Raw genomic sequence first — 20,060 nt, forward strand, 5'->3', positions numbered from 1 at the left:
AAATTTGGAACACACAGTGATTTGTTCACGTCATAGCAAAGCATAGGGAAAGGTTCTGAGGAGTGATCAGACCAGTCTGGAACAGGGTAAGCTGAAGGAGACATTGGCTGAAGTACTCTGTGGCCAGTCTTTAGCTCATAACATGTAATAGCCAAGTGTTGCCTCAGACAGCTTAACTCCCACTTTGTATTTTGTAACGTGTTTCTACAGTGCTACAAGGTGGAGCTCACGTCCCGCAGCCAGTGGCTGTATGATTGCGTGTGCAATGGTGAACTTGCGGATCAAGGGAGCGCAGGAACTTTTGAGGTGCATCCACACAAAGGGAGGCCCACAAACACACGCCTTGTTTTTCAGACTGCTTAGCAGAAGCTAACTCTCTAGTTGGGAAGCAGAGGGAAGCGTTAGGCTTCTGCAAGTTTTCTGTGTTATTAGAGTAGTTATTATTGAACCTTCTAAGATTTAAGAGCAGGGTACACATGTGTTAAAGAAAAGAAAAAAAAATGCAGTCTCTCTCACACATGCACCTATAAAATATATGCACCAAATTCTTCAGATTACAGTATTTTGGCAATGAGTTTTCTTCATGATTTAGTCCTTCACATACTTTTATACCTTAGGTAGCACACAAGTCTACTTCTATATATATTGTGATTTGTTAATTTAAAAGGAAAAAAAAAAAAAAGAAAGCAGAGTGGTCTCAATTAGCTGAATCACAACCGGTTCATTCTTCTTATAGTACAGCTCTTCAGTAGATGAAGAACTGCATGGTTTTTACACAGGCAAAACTCCCCAGAACAATAGGGCAAATCTGGCACAAAAGAAAAACAATCATTTTCCACTGGATTATCAGCAAAAGAAGTGTTATGCAGCAGCCACTTAGTATTATAGGCAAAAGCTAGGGTCCTGCTGCAGAATGTGGCTTTGCAGAGATTTTGATTTCCTGACTTGAAACTAAATCCTGCAGTTCACCCACTTTGCTACATTTATCCTGCTTCAGGAGATCTTACAATTCCACTGCTATTAGTTATTGATTGATTGTCCTGTGAGAAGGATCCTACCACAGGGAGGAGAACATTTCTTAGTATTCAGTTTGTCTATAGGCCTACAGGGGTATGTAGAGAAGGGAGGACAACACTGTGGAGTGTCTCCACCTGCACTGATGTTAGTAAGACTGATGGTGCTTCTCCCACTATGAAGATACTCATTCTTTTAAAAGGAAAAAAAAAAAAAAGGTAACTTATCATTGGCTGGAGAGAGGCTGAGCCATTAACAGTGCCATGGCGTGATTGATTTGTTTTTTCTAACACAGCCTGTGCAATATCAATGAGTTGAGAACACCCAGATGAAGGGAGGAAGATTAGGTAATACTGATTGAATTTCTACATAGCTCTTTTTTTTTTTTTTCTCTCCCAAACCAATATTTTCCTTGGAATAAGACATATTTGTCAGATTATACAAAAAGGAATATTTTCTCCTGGTGAAGAGGATGTTCTTGTTAAAAAAAGTGAACGTGGTAATAGGAGTTTTCTGTTCTATTCTCATATATTTGACACATCAGGCCACATTCAGCTCTCACTATCCCACTGGCATCAAGGAGAACTCTATCTCCTTAAGCCAGGTGTGCTGTTTCTGTCTGGGACTGGCACAGATATTATTCAGTGACTCTCTTTTCTCAAGTGTTTTTATGAAGATAACATTCACTCACATCTTTGAGCATTCTGAGGTACTGCTGGAACACCAAACATTTTTATTGTTTACCATTAAGTTACAAGTAGCAGTCTAAAAGGCCCAGCTGGAACCAGCATTTTTATTGTTCAGTTTTATTAGGAGGCCATCCTGATGTTTTATTACAGAAGTGTACTTGTCCTGTGTCTGAGTTCCTCCTCCACTAAACCTAGAAGGGCATCAGAGAGACATTGTTCCTCTCGCCTTAAAAAGGAAGGATTGTATATGTTCACAGGTCATGAACAATTTTTGGAAACTACAGGCAATTCAACTTACCTTTCTCGATGCTGACTTAGGCCTGCCTGGTTGTGGATTTCTATCAGAAGCAGCAGCTCAGGTTTTTCAATACATCCATTTTCAGCAGAGCATCATTTAGAGAAGCTGAATTCATGCTATTGTTACATCTCTACTCAATCTCCTGTTCTTCAGATTTTAAAAAATGAAATTCCATTACATTTTCCTTATAGTCTTCTTTCCTTAGAGACTTTTCTGAGTGTAGTGCATTGACTGGTAGTTATGTTTGCATGTGAAAGTGTAGGGTATCTAGTCTGGGGGAAACAGTGCAAATAAGGCACTAGATTCTGCCTTTTGGGGTGTCAGGATAGCCTGCTACCCAAGCTATTCCTTGGCTGATGGTACATAGCTTTTAGTCTTTATTCTATCTCTCAATACCTCTATCACTCTTATTACTGATTCAGGGGACTGGCTTGAGCTCACTCTGCAGCAGGTAACCCATTAATGGGGGACAAAATGGGTTGAAGTTATTCAGTGCTCATTTCAAGGTACTTTTACCATCATTCTCCAGCCTTCACTCAAACTGCTTGAATTTGTGGTGAATGCAGATTACAATCTGAGGGCAGCTCTGCTAACATTTTCCATCACATGACATTGCAGAGAAAATTGCACATCCCATGAAAGGCAGAAGAAAAAACAAAACCACCCTACAAATCTGTTTTCAAGGACTTTGATTTGTTTACTCCAGTCTTCAAAGCATTATCTTGCTAGGAAAGTGAGAATTTGATAATCTGGACAGGGCTGTGGGAAACACAAGTCTTATTTTGGAAGTACTCACTCAACAACAATCATTTAAGAACTATTCTTATTCAGCAAAACACTTTAGTTTACCTTTTCTTATCATCTTCTTAAGCAGGCAGACTAGAAAAAACATCCATGCCACAAAGATCTCCACTGAAGTTAGCAGCCATGCGTGAGTATCTGAACTGTGTTGAACTCATAACTGGCTGCGCTTATCCTGTAGCATTTTCTTGAGAAGCCTTATAATTACAGTTTTTTGTGTATGCCTAGATCTATTCACCTTAAAGCCATCCTCACATTGCACAGAATAAAAAAATATACTGTATTAAAGAGGAATCCAAATTTTCTCTAGTGCTCTGAGTGCTGAAAACAAGTTCCTGCTTGTAACAGACCATATGTCCAAACATCTCCCAGTTTCTGACCACCTTAGAGCTACCAAGCCCTCCCTTAGGTGGCATGTTCAGCTGCTCTCTAGTCAGTGGCTCTTATGCTGACTTCAAAAAAGTGAGAGCTGGGCTGTATAACCTAACAGCACACACTCTGTCCTGTGAGACCATTAAAGAGGGTTTAGGAAAGGGAAGCTGCAGTAATAAATCAGCCTCTCTAACCCTACCAGTACCCTAATCTCCAATTAATCACTCCAGATGGAAATTCATAATTCCTGTCAGCAAAAAATAAGCCGTAACAGTGTGGCCAATTCAAGAACTGAAATAGAAACATGTAAAGCACTGCAAATTAATCCCACAAAAATTACACAGATCAATGAACATAGAAACTGATCCCACCCTCTTCTTTGCACAGATACCATTAAATCTTTGCAGACTGCTTCCTTAAGAGCCCTGAACCCTCCACAAACAGAACTTATTTGGAAAGTAGTTAACCAGTTTCTCTGCCACTTAAAACATATTAAACAAAGTGTGGCAATGATAGTATTGCATATTGATTGAAAATGAAGCCTTGTCTACAAACTGCAGTCAATTTGCTTTGGCAACAGGGAATGTACCAATGCTCAGCCCTTCCCATGTCCACCCAAGGTGAAGGGAGGCATAGATGGCTACTTGCCTTTCTCTTAGCTACCCACTACCTGTGCTGGATAGGCCCTGCCACTCCACAGGTAGCCTCCTTTCCCTTCAGCAGAAAGTGCAGACCATCAGCCCACTGAAAAACAGTGAAATTTGTGTTGTCTTATTTTTTATTTTATATTTTTAATAGCCCACCCTGAACATGGAGCACAGCATTAACTGTGGAAATATCAAAGTCCTTAGTTATTTTTCCCTCTTCAAGACTGGTGTCAGTGGAGGAGCAAAACAAAACTACAGCATTTGGCATAAATCACAGTACACTCTAGCTGAAAATTTGCAGTATCATTCGTCCACAGTCAGCACAAGTCCCACTTGCTGAAAGTGCAATGTCATAGAAATGCAGTTATCATGCCACTGCCAGCATTTGCATAACAGATGGTCATTAAAGGGAGGCTGAAGGACATTACTATAGAAACAGGGAACATCAGCCTCAATTAAGGATAGCTATTCTGGCCAGAAACTTATAAACACTAGGAAATCAAAATGACTGATGAACAGTAGGTAAATCTACTTTGCTTGTCATTTTGATTTCTTTTTCACTCTACTAGATTCTTATCCTGGTTAAGCTTAACAATTTCCAAATATAAAAAATAATTTAAAACACTGGAAAGACAATGTCAGATCCTCTTCCAAGCTAATCTGCCAGTCCAAGAGAAGTTGTGCCACACATAAGGCAGGATAAAGCAAATAAAGTTACACAAAGCCATGCAGCTGCACAAGTTTGAATTAGATCATCATAAATGTAGTGTGTGGCCCACCACGGCCACCTCACAGTGCTCCCAGCAAACCAATCTTATAGCAATGCTTTGACTAACTTAATCACTCTGCCCAAGAGGCTTTATGTAATGTCTCAGACAACAGCAGAATGATCAAAAGCAGAGAAGCCTTCTATTTTTCACCATGAACTCAGAAATCAGTAGTGAATTGTGTCATTCATAGCACATCAGGAGACTTCCAGCATATGACAGCATCTCAACTCCAGATCAACTGCTAGGAAGAAACATAAAATTTAGGAAGGTACATTAAACTGCAGGCAGCATACACACACATACATACACGCACACACACAAGAGTTTGATACTACTTGCATTAGTTTGTTTGGTCCAGTACTTCTTTGCCCTGAACTGATGTCATCACTCTGCAGCACCATCATAAAAAGCACCTCACCTGGTCCAGGTGGTCACAGCAAAATCCATTTCAGTGCTCACATTAATTTACTACAGCTGAAGACCTCAGTGAGGTTGACTAACTTCAGTGAGGCCATTAAGTTCAACCTTAGTCTTTCACAATATCTGTAATCACGGTGGTGTCCATTTTACACTTCAGTGGTGCTAAGAAAGAGCCAGTATTGTTATGCAAGAGGTCTCTCAAACTGGGCTCTGACTTCCATGGTGACAATAAGCCCTCCTCAAATGCTTATTTCCTTTTTTAGCAAATATTTTCCAGCAATCCGAAAAAGGTCATGGCCATCTTAAATCACACATCAGTGTATTTTGTATCTTATCAGATCAACACTTCATCTGTTTGTCCCAGTCTTGAAAAGACATACATGTCTTTTGAAATGTATTCACTAGTAGTAATGTAAAAATACAAAAAAGTAATCAGTAGAAGAAACACATCTGTCAAAAATGTACAGACAGACTATTATTTTGTATCTATAAAGAACAGCTTAGATGATAGGAAACTATTTTCTTCATTCTCTTTCATAGATAGGCTCTTACAAATGATTGCATGAATTTTTCCTATCAACTAAATTTTAAAATTAACTTTTGAAATAACATGTTATGAGAAATGTTATGTAAGTTGTTAGCACTGAGATCTTATTTTTTAGCTTTATTGTGGTTATTTATATATATGCATATCACTGTATGAGAGCAGAGCCATAGGAAATCCAAACAAATGATATTTCTGAGCAAAGGGTTCTTTGCTGTAGTTTATATATATGTAGCTTTTAATGTAAATATAGTGCAATGAAAATCATAAGAAAACTTGGCATTCATACTTTTCTTAAGTAGTTGAAAAATTCTTAGCTTGAAACTGTCATTTATCTGCCATTTCTGAAAGGTCATTATATCCATAATATAAACCATTATGTTAAAAATAAAGGCACTAAACATTTATAATAGAATATGCAATCCCTCTTTACATTAATCAGAGCATTCATATGAGTCTTTTATGCTGTAATTCTTTTTAGCTTTGCTTATATTTGCTTCATATAATTGTTTTGGCTAATTGTTCAAATTACTCCACTGTACTTACTATTCTTCCTAATATTTCTCCAGTATTTTCTTGCACAGTTGCTTTAAGATATTTAAAATGCAGATTATTTCTTATGAAATAACTCGTCAATACTTTCTCTTACAGAAGGAAATACCTAAAATACACAATTCTTATTAGATGATACTTTTACAGGCCACAGTCTTCCACTATTCTGTTCATTTCTAGAAATAAGAATAACAAGAGGCAAGTAGGTGTTCTGTTTTAATGTTTCACTCACTGATTATAAGTGACTCCAAGCTTCAGGCTCACTCAGGCACTGGCCTCTCTGGGGAGGATGCCAGCTGAAAAGGTGTTTTTGAAAAAATACACACTTTTGTGTGGGAGAGCATTGGAACAAGGAGCAGCAAATGCCTCCCACTAGATAATTGCTTGATGGTGGGTAATGACCCAGCAGAGCCTGACATGGCTGAATTCATTGGTATGAAGGAGGTTTTTAAAATAATGTCAGTCCCAGTTGCTGTACTGAAGACAGAGTGCTGTTTGCTCTGTAACATTTCTTTGACCTTTGTGGCAGCCTTTGAATAAACCAAGTTCTGCACATCTTTTCCTCCCCTCCTCTGGGGGAGTTTACTTCCATCAACTCTTCCACCCAGACTTCGTGCTCAATATCATCCCTCCCACCAAACTCAGAGGCAAATTATTCAGTTATGCGAGGGGCCAAACCTATGTTATCTGCCCTGTGCTTACTAATTACTGCCACACAATGAGAAACCTCTTCTTTCCTTGCTCTTTTTGCTATTGCTCCTGTTTTCTTTGCAAAATTGAACTTATCTCAACTTCTAGCAATCCCCATTTTTTCCTTGACATTTCTCAACCTTTAAAACACCAGATTTTTTTTTTTTTTCTGCTAAAACATTTTGTCACACTGCCTCTAATATCCTTCTTAATTTGGTTCTTTAATTAGGTTAGGAACATTTCTCTATAAGCCTTTACCCCGACATGGACTTGTAAATCATCATAGCCCCTGGCCTACCTGATTTAAAGAAATCCCAGCCTGCAAAACTAGGCTTATTAGGAGTTTTGACATATTCACCAAAAGATTAACACTTCTTATGTGGACAATCACACACATTGTTGCCTGCTTGGCATATTTCTTGTCTTTAGCCTTTTTATTTTCTGGACATTTTTTGTCTTTTTTTACAGCTTAAATCATACTTATAGTTGGTTTTTAATGAAGAAACTGCTTTAAAATGCCTAAAGATGTTTTTTTTAATTTATTTGCTCATTAAAAAAAAAAAAGTCTCATTTTCTTCAAGTTCTTTACCATTTTCTTTTTTTTTTCTGAATTAAGTAAAACATGAAACTTTCATATCTTTTTTTATTCCCAGATCTTCTGACTCTTTCACTACTTCTTCCAAGTTTTTTCCCCATTTTGTTATCCTGAGTAAGAAATCTTCTGTGTCTGCCCAGTGTTTCTGTACCAAACCACTATCCCAAATAGTGCCATTTTTAGCTCACACTCATATCTGTGGGTTTCCTGTACAGTTCAAATTGCTGTTTGAAACTTTTTTCCAGGGCTGCAAATATAAATTGAAACTGCCACCAGTGCGTTTGTTTTCCAGTAACTTTTGTGCCAGTAAAGCTTGATCATTAGAGTACCTATGAAAAATGGTCTTTACAAGGATGGAAGATGAGTCCTCTCATTTAATGCACACCTAGTGGCTCTCTCTCCAAAATTATAGGGGTTTGCTAATCTTTCTTTCTTAAAAAAGCTCTCTGTTAAGAGATTGGACCTGGAGCTTTCAAGATCTCAAAACTGAGTTCAAGTAGCAACAAACCAGGTAAACTTCTGACTTATACTTTATAATTGAGGAAGCCATTGCAGATATATTTTGCAGTGCTTATCCAACACTAAGAAACTTTCACTAAGCTTGATAATTTCTCCCACTTCTTGAACAAAAAGCAAAGGCAGAAAAAAAATAATATTTTTTTTTCAACAAATGGTTTGTGTGCTACACATTTTTCAACAAAATGGCAAGATGATTGAGAGTCCAGATGAGGCCAAATCCTAACCCAAGTCATATGGATTTAGCCTCCTTCCTCAGTCAAACTGTCCTTCAGACAGTGAAACTTAAATGAGGGATTTGGCCAAAACCCAGCATGTTTTGCAGTTTCATAATTCCAAAGCAATCCTTATGATTTCTCATGAAGTCCCACCTTGTATATGTTAATAATAATTTTCATTTTCTGTCCTAGCCACAAACTATGACTCACCAAGTATGCTCTTTCCTGACTTTTGGGTTTGTTTTTTTTTTTTTTCATCTGTGTGCCATAGTGTTAAAATGCCAGCTGCGGTTTCTGCCTGGCCCTCCTTTTCATTTACCACTGCCTGTACATGTAGTTATATTTTAATAAATGGAAAGGGTTCTTACAAATGACCCTTATTAACAGCTTACATGCTTTGTTGCACAGAGCAGGTACGTCTTGGCTGAAGGTCCTTCATTCCATCTTTAGACCTGGGACTTCAAAGCACGTTGTCATACATCAGCCATCTGGCAAAACAAGCGTGGCAAAGAGATCTCTGGTCTTGCTGCAGGCACGAATGCTGTTGTAACGACTCTTTCCAGGGTGAATGTACCTTCTTCCCAAGTACAGTACACTGCAGTAAATATGCTGAAAGCTGATGGAAGTCCCAGCAACAGAGAAGTCACTGTGACCAAGTTGCTAGATATGTAGCTCTAGCACTTCTGCCACGTACCAATAAAACAAACCAACATGCTTCTGCAAATTCATAAAGATTATAACTACAGCTGATTATCTGACAGAGTAGAGCTCCCTAGTGTGGGAAATGACATGGTTAGTTCTGCCAAATATTTTCCATTTCCTCAAATTATTGTTTCTATGTTGCTCACTGTGAGTTTTAGCCAGTTGACCTTCATGAACATGCTAATTTCAGCTGGGCATTCAGGCCTCTCAATTATCAGCACTGAGAATGAAGAAGATGCATGGCTAAGGGTACCCACGTGCTGCTGACCTTCTAGATGTTTCATTATTTTCTCCAGGGTATTTGAATAATAGCTGAGCAAGATAAGTGACAGTAAAAGCAACATTGGATTCATTTTACTTACAGTCATCAGCTTGAGTAAAAAAGAATAGTACTAGGAGTCTCTAATATTCTCTCTGTAGATGAGCAGAAAGGTGGGAAAGCCAGAAACAACTTTGTTCTTGTGCTCAGTACAAGGTTTTCACAGCCATTAGAGGTCACCACAGACTCCAGTGAGCTTCTCTGTGAAACAGAAGGACAACTCATCCAAGCATATAATGCTCTTCAGGGTTAATACGAAAGAGTAGTGACTGCTTATGTGATTTACTGGGCTAAAAAATGTTGGCAATAAAATTTGGACACAGAAATTGACCAAGCAGGATGAACTATGATTCAAGGATTGTCTGTTGAAGAAGACAAAATTTTCAGCAAAGAACATAAAAAGAAGAAAAAAAAAAAAAAAAAGAAAGTCTTAGGCAGTGCTTAAAAGACATAGATTTAAAGTGACTGAACTAGTAAGTAAATGAGAACTGGATCTTTCTGTGTTAAAAGAAAATGAAGAAATGACTAATGATCAGAGTCCAAGTTTGGGAGTAACTTTGTTCTCCTCATTAAAAAACATGTATGTTGCAATGGAAGGCAGAAGCCTTGAGATGCAAATGATGACTGACTGACTTGTCTGTGGGTTCCTGTTATTGACCAAGACCCTCTTTGCTGGATGGGGAAACAAATGAATGTCTCCTTCCTCATTAAATTTCTAACCTAAAAGAAGGAGCAGGGGGGAAAGACAATGGAGATTGGCATGGACTGTCAGTACAAAAGTGTAGAAAAAAACTACTAAAAAGCATTATCAACAGTGCCAGCATACCAGCAGTCTCCTTGCTGGGGTAGCAAAATTTGATTTTGCTTACTCTGCTGAGAAACCTTGAGCTGGGAATGTGCAAGTACATGTCTGAAAAATCTAGGAAGTGGGTGGTGAAAGCTGGCCAACAGAGAGAACAGAGCTGGATGCTAGGGAGGATGGCAGCAAGCCATGAGACAGCCTGAGAAGTGCAAGGGGTAGTTCATTTGATACGGCAATGAAGGAGGAGCCAGTAGAAGAGCAGAAAGCCGGAGAGGGCCATAGGAACAGGCAAATAAGCACTGCAAAAACCTCCTGGAAAGACAGGTGTAGGAAAGCACTGCATTAGCCAAAGAAAGAGAAATGAGTGTAAAGGTTCATGGAGCATTAGTAAAAATCCCAGAGGATGACTCTGGATTGCCAGGAAACTTTTCTCTTAAAGGTGTTACAAAGAAGAGTTTAGACATAGCCTGAATTTGTAGAACTGAAGGAGATTGTGTGGATTATGCTTAGAGTACAAATGGGAATGACAGGCAGGAGGGTGGTGTGTGAGACACTGTACAGACACCAGGTAAACTCTGACCTGAAAATTTTGCAATCTCAAACACGAGGCAGGTGTTTAAGACAAGCAGTGGCCAGTTAAAGTGGAGAGGTAAAATGTGCTTGTAATGCTTAGTGGAGCTGTAGCAACAACCACAACTCACAATTTACATAAGATGTTCTTGTACAGCAGGTTCCTTTTATGCATTACAGCACAGATGTATTTTAAAGTGGCGTTTGAAGGAAGATGAGTTGAGAAATTGGCATGTCCGGGCAGGTAGAAAGCAGCAAAGACTCTGTGCTAGTACCTAGATCTGGAGCCAGGAAAGGACTGACGGGAACTGAGTCTTCTGGTTATCCATCTGGTTTGGGGTTGTACAGCATTTCTTGTCTACCCTGCTACTAAAGAGTCAGCTAAATATTTACTTGCTTGCATTATCACAACCAGACTAATGTCAATATTTTCCTTTTTAACTGTTATCAGTATATTGCAAACTCCTAAATGTGAGAATGTTTTTTCATGTTACATAAAATGGGAATGTGAGCAATAAACCCACACCAAGAGAGTGATAGTAACATATGTGTTGCCATGAGTTTTAGGGAGCAGTTTGAGAAAGAAGAGTGGACACTGAATTAATGAAAAATAGGTAAATAAATCCTCTGAAGCTCATGAAATTACTGGTAGGACATAGAAACCTTATATCACAAATTGAAATCCAGCAAGATTTTTTTTTCTCATAAGAAAGATGTATGACAGAAAACACAGACACTGCTGGACAGATGTTCTCTCTCCCTGCTTTGACACATCCTCTGTCTCTTGGACCATGCTGAAGAGACATCTCACCCCTACACAAGACTGTCCTGTGCAGTGGATTCCACAAGCACTGTTGGGGACCTATTCCATCACATCACTGTCTTTCAATTTACAGCTTTTTTCAATTTACAGCTTTTTTTCCCAATAGTACAGAAAAGCATCTTTGCTGAAGATTAAATCAACACCTTCTAGCCTGCCCCATGTGGACGTGGAGAACAGCTAGCTCCATATACTGGAAGGCTGCTGTCACATTGTTCTTGTCTTCTCTTTCTAGACTAAACAGAACCAATTCTCTTGGCCTTTCCTCATGCAGCGTGTTTTCCATACCACGTACCATTCTTGTTCTTCTCATCTGGACTCTCTCCAGTTTGTCTCTATCATTTTTAAAGTGTGGTGCCCAAAACAGGACAAAGTACTCAAGCTGAGTCTCCCCAGTGCCAACAGAGTAAAACAGAACAGCCATCATCATCTTACGTAAGATACTCTTGCTAAAATGCACTACAGTGAGATTTTTCTTTCCTCAGCCATATGACACAGTTCACTCTTTTTCAGTTTAGGGGCCTTATAGTCTTCAGATTTCTTTCCTGTCCTGCATCCCACATAAATATTTCCCCTTTTGTATTCATACAGTTGATATCTGTAGCAAATTTCATTTGTCCCTTTTCCTGAATTCATACTCTTCATATCAGATCATCACCCCAAGCCCTAATACATTTCTCCAAAGTGCTGGCACTTCCTATCTGCTGGTGTAACTTGAAGATCCACTGCTTCATCTTCCAGTCACTTATAAAAATATTGAGTACAACCAGACCAAGAAGTGACATCTGTTCCGTGTGTATGTTATGGTGAACTAATATACACTGTATTTTCCCAGCTTACTTTTGAGAAAAGCATACAGAACTATGCAGAAAGCCTTCTTAAAATCAAGATCTAGCAAGTCTATTTTTTCATTCTTACCCCTTTGGCCAATTACTCTGTCAAAGAAAAATGAGATGGATTTGTTTCTGATAAATCCATGAAGCACTTTGTTATTTCTGCACAATGTTCAAAGTGTTCACAAACTGATTATATGCTGCAGTATTGTAGCATTTCTCTGGTAACACAGTTATCTTTGTAGGCATCTACAGTTCAGTTCTCAGTGTGTGACATGGACACCTTTATTTCAGTAAGGTGTATCAAACCATACAGTCCTCGAATAGAAACACCTTCCAACACTGAAACCTCTGAGGGCTTGAAGGAATACAGTGACCTGAGAAACAGTCTGTATTTTCAAGTCCTTATTAATGGTTCCGTAGACAAGTACTGAGGGTATTTACTCAGTCAATATAAGGAAACTTGCAGCTGCAACAGAGGAGTGGGAAGGGGATTCCTGTTTCAAGAGTTCAGTAGTCCTTTAGGTTATGTTAGGACTAATATTAAGAAATAGGAAAGTGAACTTTTAGGAGTGTGTATGATAACCAGCAGTAAGTTATTATCTCACAACAAGAATATCTTAATATATTTTCCTTACCTTCATACTATTTTCTTTGATCGCTGTTTAACATAACATCTAAAGCGGTGACTACAGTTTATCTTGCTGGTTAGTTAAAGGATTAGCAATATTTTGTCTCTTCATTCGTTATCCTACCTCTGTGATTGTAACATATTGTCATCTATCCCAAACAGATTGAGAAGAGCAAAGTCTTTAATAAATGCTATGTATTATCACTGCTCCCTCTTGGAGTAACAGCGATCATTACTTTGAGTTGACTGTTCCTGCTCACTTGTCTTAAAGGTTATTTAATTAAAACATAAGCAAAAGAAGAACGTCCCTGCTCTAGCCAAACATAAAATGCCATCCTAAAAATAGAACTAAAATCCTCACGTTAATGTGACAAAGCTCAGATTCAGCTCACAAGTTAGTGAAAATCTTTGTATAGGGCAGAAAGGGAACCTGACTGTCTCAGTGGAAAGATATGTGTTGCGTCATTCCTCAGCACCTCCTGCTGGCTAAGAGACGTGGAGAGACATGTATCGGTATAAAGACAAGCTGAGCGTAGCCAGCATATAAAATCATGCACACAAAGCTGAGCGATACTTCATCAACACTGAGAAATCCAGGGGTTTCTGTAACGTTGTCAGTAGTGATGGTAAATGGAAAGAACAGCTTTCTACAGGACAAAAGAAAAACTAGAGGCTTGAGCAAGTTATAAAAAATAATTATCTAGGCCTGATTCTTCATATATCTCATAATATCAACAATATTGAAGAGACAATCAGAATTACATCAGAGTGAAGGATTTGAAGGTGGAATAAGAATCCAGCAGAAGATAGCATCAGTAAAAATTGTATGCTGTAAATCACACAAGTGCTTCAATGAAATGACATATACAAGGGTTCTTCTTTTGTTGGCATTTTTCTTTCCATTTCAAACATATGGTGAGGAATATTGTTTTGGACTACAAAGTCTTTAAAACTAACCTTACCGTAACCCCAAAGTGTGTCTTAGTATCTAAGGATGTGTATAGAGTAAGTATCAAAATAAACTACTGGTGTTAAACTTCTGCATCTATTCAAAATGAAAATTTCGGGGAAATTTGCCAGCTATAAAAAAATAAACATTGCTGGTTAATGTCCCTGGACCAGAACGAACTCAGCTTGAATAGATTTTATTTACATAAGTGCAGAAGCAGGTTCCATTTGCTATTAGATCTTCTAAGGTAAACTTTCTTATATAAACTATGGAATCTCCCACTAAAATAGTTCAGTGAAAGAAAGCCAAAATTTGGGGTTAAAACACAAAGGCTGTATTTGTTCTCTGAAATGCACACAATAACTCATACTTTCACTGCTTTGTTCATCCAAGGATCACAAAGCCAACCATCAGTTATAATAATGTCTATGTCTCCATTTTATATCGTGTCCCAATAGGAATGGACCTGCACAGCAAAACAGTTAGAACCAAGGACACGATGTTCCCAGTACTAAATGTTTTGGGGGTTTTATGTTGCACTAGCTTTAATCCATTTCTGTTGACTGGACTGCAGCAGATGACATGCAGCTGAAGCATGTCCTCCAGGTGAGCACGAGGAAGGATCCAGGTAGCATGTGGTGAGACTGCTCCGTGATATGAACCAAAGGGTGGTAACTGGAGAGGATGAAGAAGTCCACTTCAAATACATGCCCTGATCTGAAATAAAGCACCAGTAGAGACACACCCAAGGAATTAAACCCTACCCAGCAGCTGGTGTGCAAGGCAGATTTCATTAACCCGATTCCACAGGTGGCAGATGGAGGTACAGCAGATTTACATGAAAATGAAGTGGCAGAACTGTGACAAGACTGAATAGTTCCCTGTCCAGAGAGACATTTGAGGTTGTGGGGCATGTTTCCTGCAAATGGACAGGGCACAGTAGTGGAGTAGTGAACTGATGCAGACAATCTGTATCAAGAAAAACAAAGCACAAACAGATATTAGAGGGTCCAACTTGGTTAAATGATCTGTAAATTATCTCTTTCAGTCTTATCACTGTCTGTGATAAGGAGGATAACGATTAGATTGGCTGTGATGAGCACCAATTTAGAAACTGACCATGAGACACAGATTTAAGTGATAAATATGAAGGCAAAAGAGACTGCAGCCTCTGGCTTGGCATTGTCAGATGCAGCACATTCTCTCAATCATTGGATGAAGAAAATGTCATCCCACTGGCCACCTAGCCACCTCTGTCATAGCTACATCCAGGAGCAGCTATATTCAACACCAGAGCTTCCAAGGGAATTCACAGAACCTAGTTATTAGGACTCCATTGCCATCAGTTCAGTGACTTCACTACCACAGAAATGTTTGTGCTATTTTAACCAGCAGCAAGAGCTAATAATGTCTTATTTTGTGTGATGCATTCTGTAGTTATCATATAAAGCAGATCTTGCCATTGCTATTTTTGTACCTTTTTCTGCAATGTAATACCTGATAAAACAGCTATCCAGACTGGGTATGATATTGGCTAAATATTTAATTATTATGTGGCTGTACTGGAAAATGATACCAGAAAATATAGACACCCTGATGTGCTAGTGTTGGGTTTGGGTTTAGCCCACAATTTTTACCAGTGAAGAAGTTTCATAAGTACATTAAAGACATAATTCTGGAGGACTCTAAAGCAAAGAGTTACCACAAAATCACAGGGCATAGAGAATTACCCAATTCATTGATAAAATCGTAAGAAATGAAGCAGCCAGAGGAGATAAAGATCTCAGATGTCTCTTGGTCACAGCAGAAGGTGGCAGCAAGGATTTGTCATGAGATAGGGCCTCAAGCCTCGTGGTTCCAAACAGTCAGTCAGTAGATGTAAACATATCTGAATTATATTGACAGTTGGATATGAGAGTTATTTGGGGGTTTAGATATTGTATAACTGCAATGTAAAATATCAGCATCTGATCATTGCCAAAAAGTTGTACTGAATCAGTTGCTGATCTATACAGAAGAACCCACTCAGGTTCCTCTCTTAACCTCCATCTCCACCAAAGCTCGTTTACAATTGCTGTACTGTTCAATATGAATATGAGACATAGGTGTTTCAAAAGTCACATCAGCTCTGCTTGAAGCTTTGAGCTGAGTGCCACCATAGTCAGAGGCCCTGTAATTCCCTCTGGAAATTTCATTCCTTCCCTCCATCTCTACAGCTGAGCTCCAAAGTGTGATGATGCCAAGTCACAAATATGCAAGTCAGTAAAATATGAAGCTGTACCAAGATGCTGCAGCTATAAGAACTGTGGTCTGACTATGAATTAGTCTTTCCCTGTCTGACATTTCCCATATTCTCTTTCATACCACTTAGTACATACTTTTGGGACACACTTCATTTTAAAGACTCTGGTAGAGCACTACTATGCAATGATAAATACTGAGCAACTGACACCGTTCAAAGCTTGAGGAAAGTAAGTTGATGAAAAGGCAGAACCTCATCATGAAGACTAGGAAGACATCCTATGGTATTTTAGAAGATAGAAAGAGAATCGTTTCAAGGTTTCTATAGAAAAGCTTTCAGAGATTGCCCCTCAGTTCAAGAAGGACAGGGAACTGCTGGAGAGGGTCCAGCGTAGGGCAACAAATATGATTAAGGGAGTGGAGCACCCCCCTTATGAAGAAAGGCTGAGGGAGCTGGGTCTCTTTAGTTTGGAGAAGAGGAGACTAAGTTTCTAATAAGGACCATATTACTATAAGTGATGAAGATCAAAAACAAGTGAATGAATATGTGAGACTTGAGGCTTAACACCCAGAAGAATTTCATAGTGTGTCTTTGTACAGTAAACTCTTTCAAAAGAGCTGGGAAAGTACATGATAAATTTTTGTGCCCTGAAGAAAAAGGCCAGTACAAAGTTGGTAATACTGAACTTGCAAAACCAGCAGCCTTTTCTGTATGTTGCTCTGATAGGGAAGAAGAAACCACTTCTTGAAAGCCCCTGAGATCTGTGAGCAACTCTCCACTAACATCAGTGATCAGGATGTTTATAAATATATAAATATATAAAGGGTGAGTGCCATGAGGATGGAGCCAGGCTCTTCTCGGTGGCAAACAATGATAGGACAAGGGGTAATGGGATCAAGCTGGAACACAAGAGGTTCCACTTAAATTTGAGAAGAAACTTCTTCTCAGTAAGGGTGACAGAGCACTGGAACAGGCTGCCCAGGGAGGTTGTGGAGTCTCCTTCTCTGGAGACATTCAAAACCCGCCTGGACATGTTCCTGTGCGACCTCACCTAGGTGTTCCTGCTCCAGCAGGGGGATTGGACTAGATGATCTTTTGAGGTCCCTTCCAATCCCAAACATACTGTGATACTGTGATACTGTGAGATACCATTTGTCTTTAATTTTATTCTCTATTCACATTTATAGGTGGCTGAAAGAGGTTGAACTTGTGGAAACTGGCAGCCTTCTGTCTGTTTCTAAATTGTTCATCATCCTCAGACTCCCATCTATCTGTCCTCCACTGGCAATTACACAACCTATTCAAGAATCAACTTGGCGTCATAGATAGTGGCAGGCTACATGCCCAACCATACTGTGCCTTTGTGAATAACAATGTCTCATTCCACTAAAGTTTAAATTTGGAATGTTTTTTTCTAATTAGCTATACTTTGCAGCTAACAGGATCATAAAGGTGGTCATTCAGTACGTCTTCCAATTGTTTGGGTTTTTTGTTGTTTTGTTGGGGTTTTTTTGTTTGTTTTGTTTTATTTTGTTTTTGTTTTGTTTTCCTGGACAATTAGAACAGCTGATACATACTTTATTTGCTTGTGGAGAGAGTTTAGTTGTTGCTTTTAAGAACTTGAAAATCACTTAAGCTCCCAAGCTAAGATTTTAAAATATACAATAAAAAAGGTAGATTTTACTTTCTCTGAGTTACAAAGCCTTGAGAACAAAATGTTTACTTCTTCTGATTCCTCTGTTTGTTTTCATTTCTGGACAATCAGATTTTCTTAAGCTCTGCATCAACCTTAACACAAGCGTTTAAGAAATTTCCTTGTATATGTTACCTTTGTTGCTTTGTGCCTAGAATCAAAACGATGTTTGGAACGTCTACTACCTACAGACTCCCAAAGATTATCACTTTGTCTTCCTACAGTATTTCTGTAAGGTTTAATATCTTTCAAAGCCATTTGTCTGCTGTCAGGCTTGCATAGCATCACTGCACATTGCTAGGATACAGTAAATGTTTTTAAAAGTTAAAGACTTCCCCTTTTTCCTATCTAGAAATTAAGATGAGATTTTACTCTCTGATATGCGAGCGCAACTCCCTGTGGAATAAATTGAGTCCTACATGTGTATAAGGCCTTAAAGATTTATAGAGCCATAAAAGTACAAGTAGATATCTTAAATGATGCTTTCTGGAACTTAGGGCTGAAGCCATGTCCCTAACAAAAATTTCATCTTAATTTCATTAGTATCTCTTGGAATATGATTTTGGATTATTAATATGTTCTTTTAGGTTTTTGGATTCATTTGACCTTCAGTCTGATCTGTCAAAGGTAAAATTTACATTTGCACAGCAAGCCAGCACCATTCCAGGAGAAGCCTTCTTCCTCCCTTTTCGATCATCTGTTTTCAGGGTTGGGGCGATATAGGAGAGAAGCCAGGAGCAGAAATGTGGTACTAGCTAACTCAACATCTCCTGGAAGTTGCAATAGGTGTTCTCCCACTGTCCAAGAGAAGGGAGGTGAGCTGGGAGTGGAGCTGCGTGGTTTGGAAGGACACCAAAGGCAGTGACCTAGAAACTTTACGTAGGAGGGAAACAACATAGACACTGAACTGCAATAGTAAATTACCAGGGCTTTGCGCAAGTGGGTGAATCTCATTCTTTTTCTGACTTGTCATGGTGTCCCATAACATTCTTACCTACTTCTTTCGTTGTTGAAAATAATTTTCCTGTCTCCTAGGCACTCACTGAGGAGCCCTCCATTAGCCTTTTGAGAACTGTGTAGCATAACGTATTTATGTAGGCCTCCTTTTTATTTACAGTCTGTTTTTTCCACTCTCAAAACAGAATTATCCCAAAATAAACACCAGACAATGAGAATCAAAAGCATGTGTAATAGCCATGCCATTTCATAACTACTTGCTACATCTTTGTTTGGCACACTGGACTTTGTTTAGCAGAAACATGGTAGTATCACAAGGTCAGAGTCTCCACAATTTAATCCGTCCCTAAGAAAGGCTGGAATTCATAGAACACAGACTTCTGTGTAAAAGAGTCTCAAGCAAAGTTAAAAATAAATTCCCTCAAAATGCTGAAGAAAGTGTGGTTAATTATAAAGTGGAGGAAAAGAAAAAAGAAAAAGAAAGATAAAACCTGAAAAAAACCTCTTCCTAAAGTCTCCTCAAGTTTTTTTTTTTTTCTTTTTCTTTCTTTTTTTTTTTTTTTAATGAGATGAACGCCTTCAGATATGCAAGAAGCAGTTGCTTTGTTCTCTTGGCTACGTGCTGCATCACCTCAACTCTCAGCGAAGTTACTCAATGGGGAGCTGTCCAAGACAAGCACAGGTGCTTGCAGGGCCTGCAAGCAGTGTTTGTGTTTTATTAAAAGTGGAAGCAGCACTCCTCTCAGACTCACAGATCCATGCTGAATAGTAGGAAGAATTGTGCTACTAGGAAAATTACTGCAACTAGTGTCTGAAACAGCTGGTGGTGATAGACATTACTCTGTAACTCATACAGGCATACCAGGTAGGTATGGATCACCTGGAAAAGTAAGAACTTGGAAGAAAATCACAGTTTTGTTCCCATGGTGCTCATCTTGTGATTTTGCAAAGCAGACCTAACTCTAACCTCTCTCTCATAGCTCAATGTCACCCAAAGTTCGCTGGCAATTCTGCCAGTTTAATAATATGTACTGAATTGAAGGGCATTAAATGTCATCTGTCTTCTAAACCTTACTGTGACCCAAGGCCATTCAGGATCTTTTGCATCCTCCAGAGTAATTCTACCACTTTCATGCACTTACAGTCCTCTTCAGATGCACAAAATCCAACTGACTCATGGCCAAAATTTAAAGAAGTAGCATGAACATGTTCTTTTAAATAGCCCTGGGGAAGATCTTTCCAGCTCCATGTCTTCTCCTTCTTTGTGGAGTGCCATTGATGCGGCAAGACCAAAAGTTGTTCTAATGTGAATTACATGTCTCATGACAATGGGAATTCATACTTTAAATCTAGTCTAGTCAATGAAACTACTTAAAAATCATTCTCTGTCCTCAGGAGGAAATATGAGCTCATGGT

Source organism: Streptopelia decaocto (genome assembly GCF_964273445.1).
Source record: "Streptopelia decaocto genome assembly, chromosome: 3".
Classification (NCBI taxonomy): Eukaryota; Metazoa; Chordata; class Aves; order Columbiformes; family Columbidae; genus Streptopelia; species Streptopelia decaocto.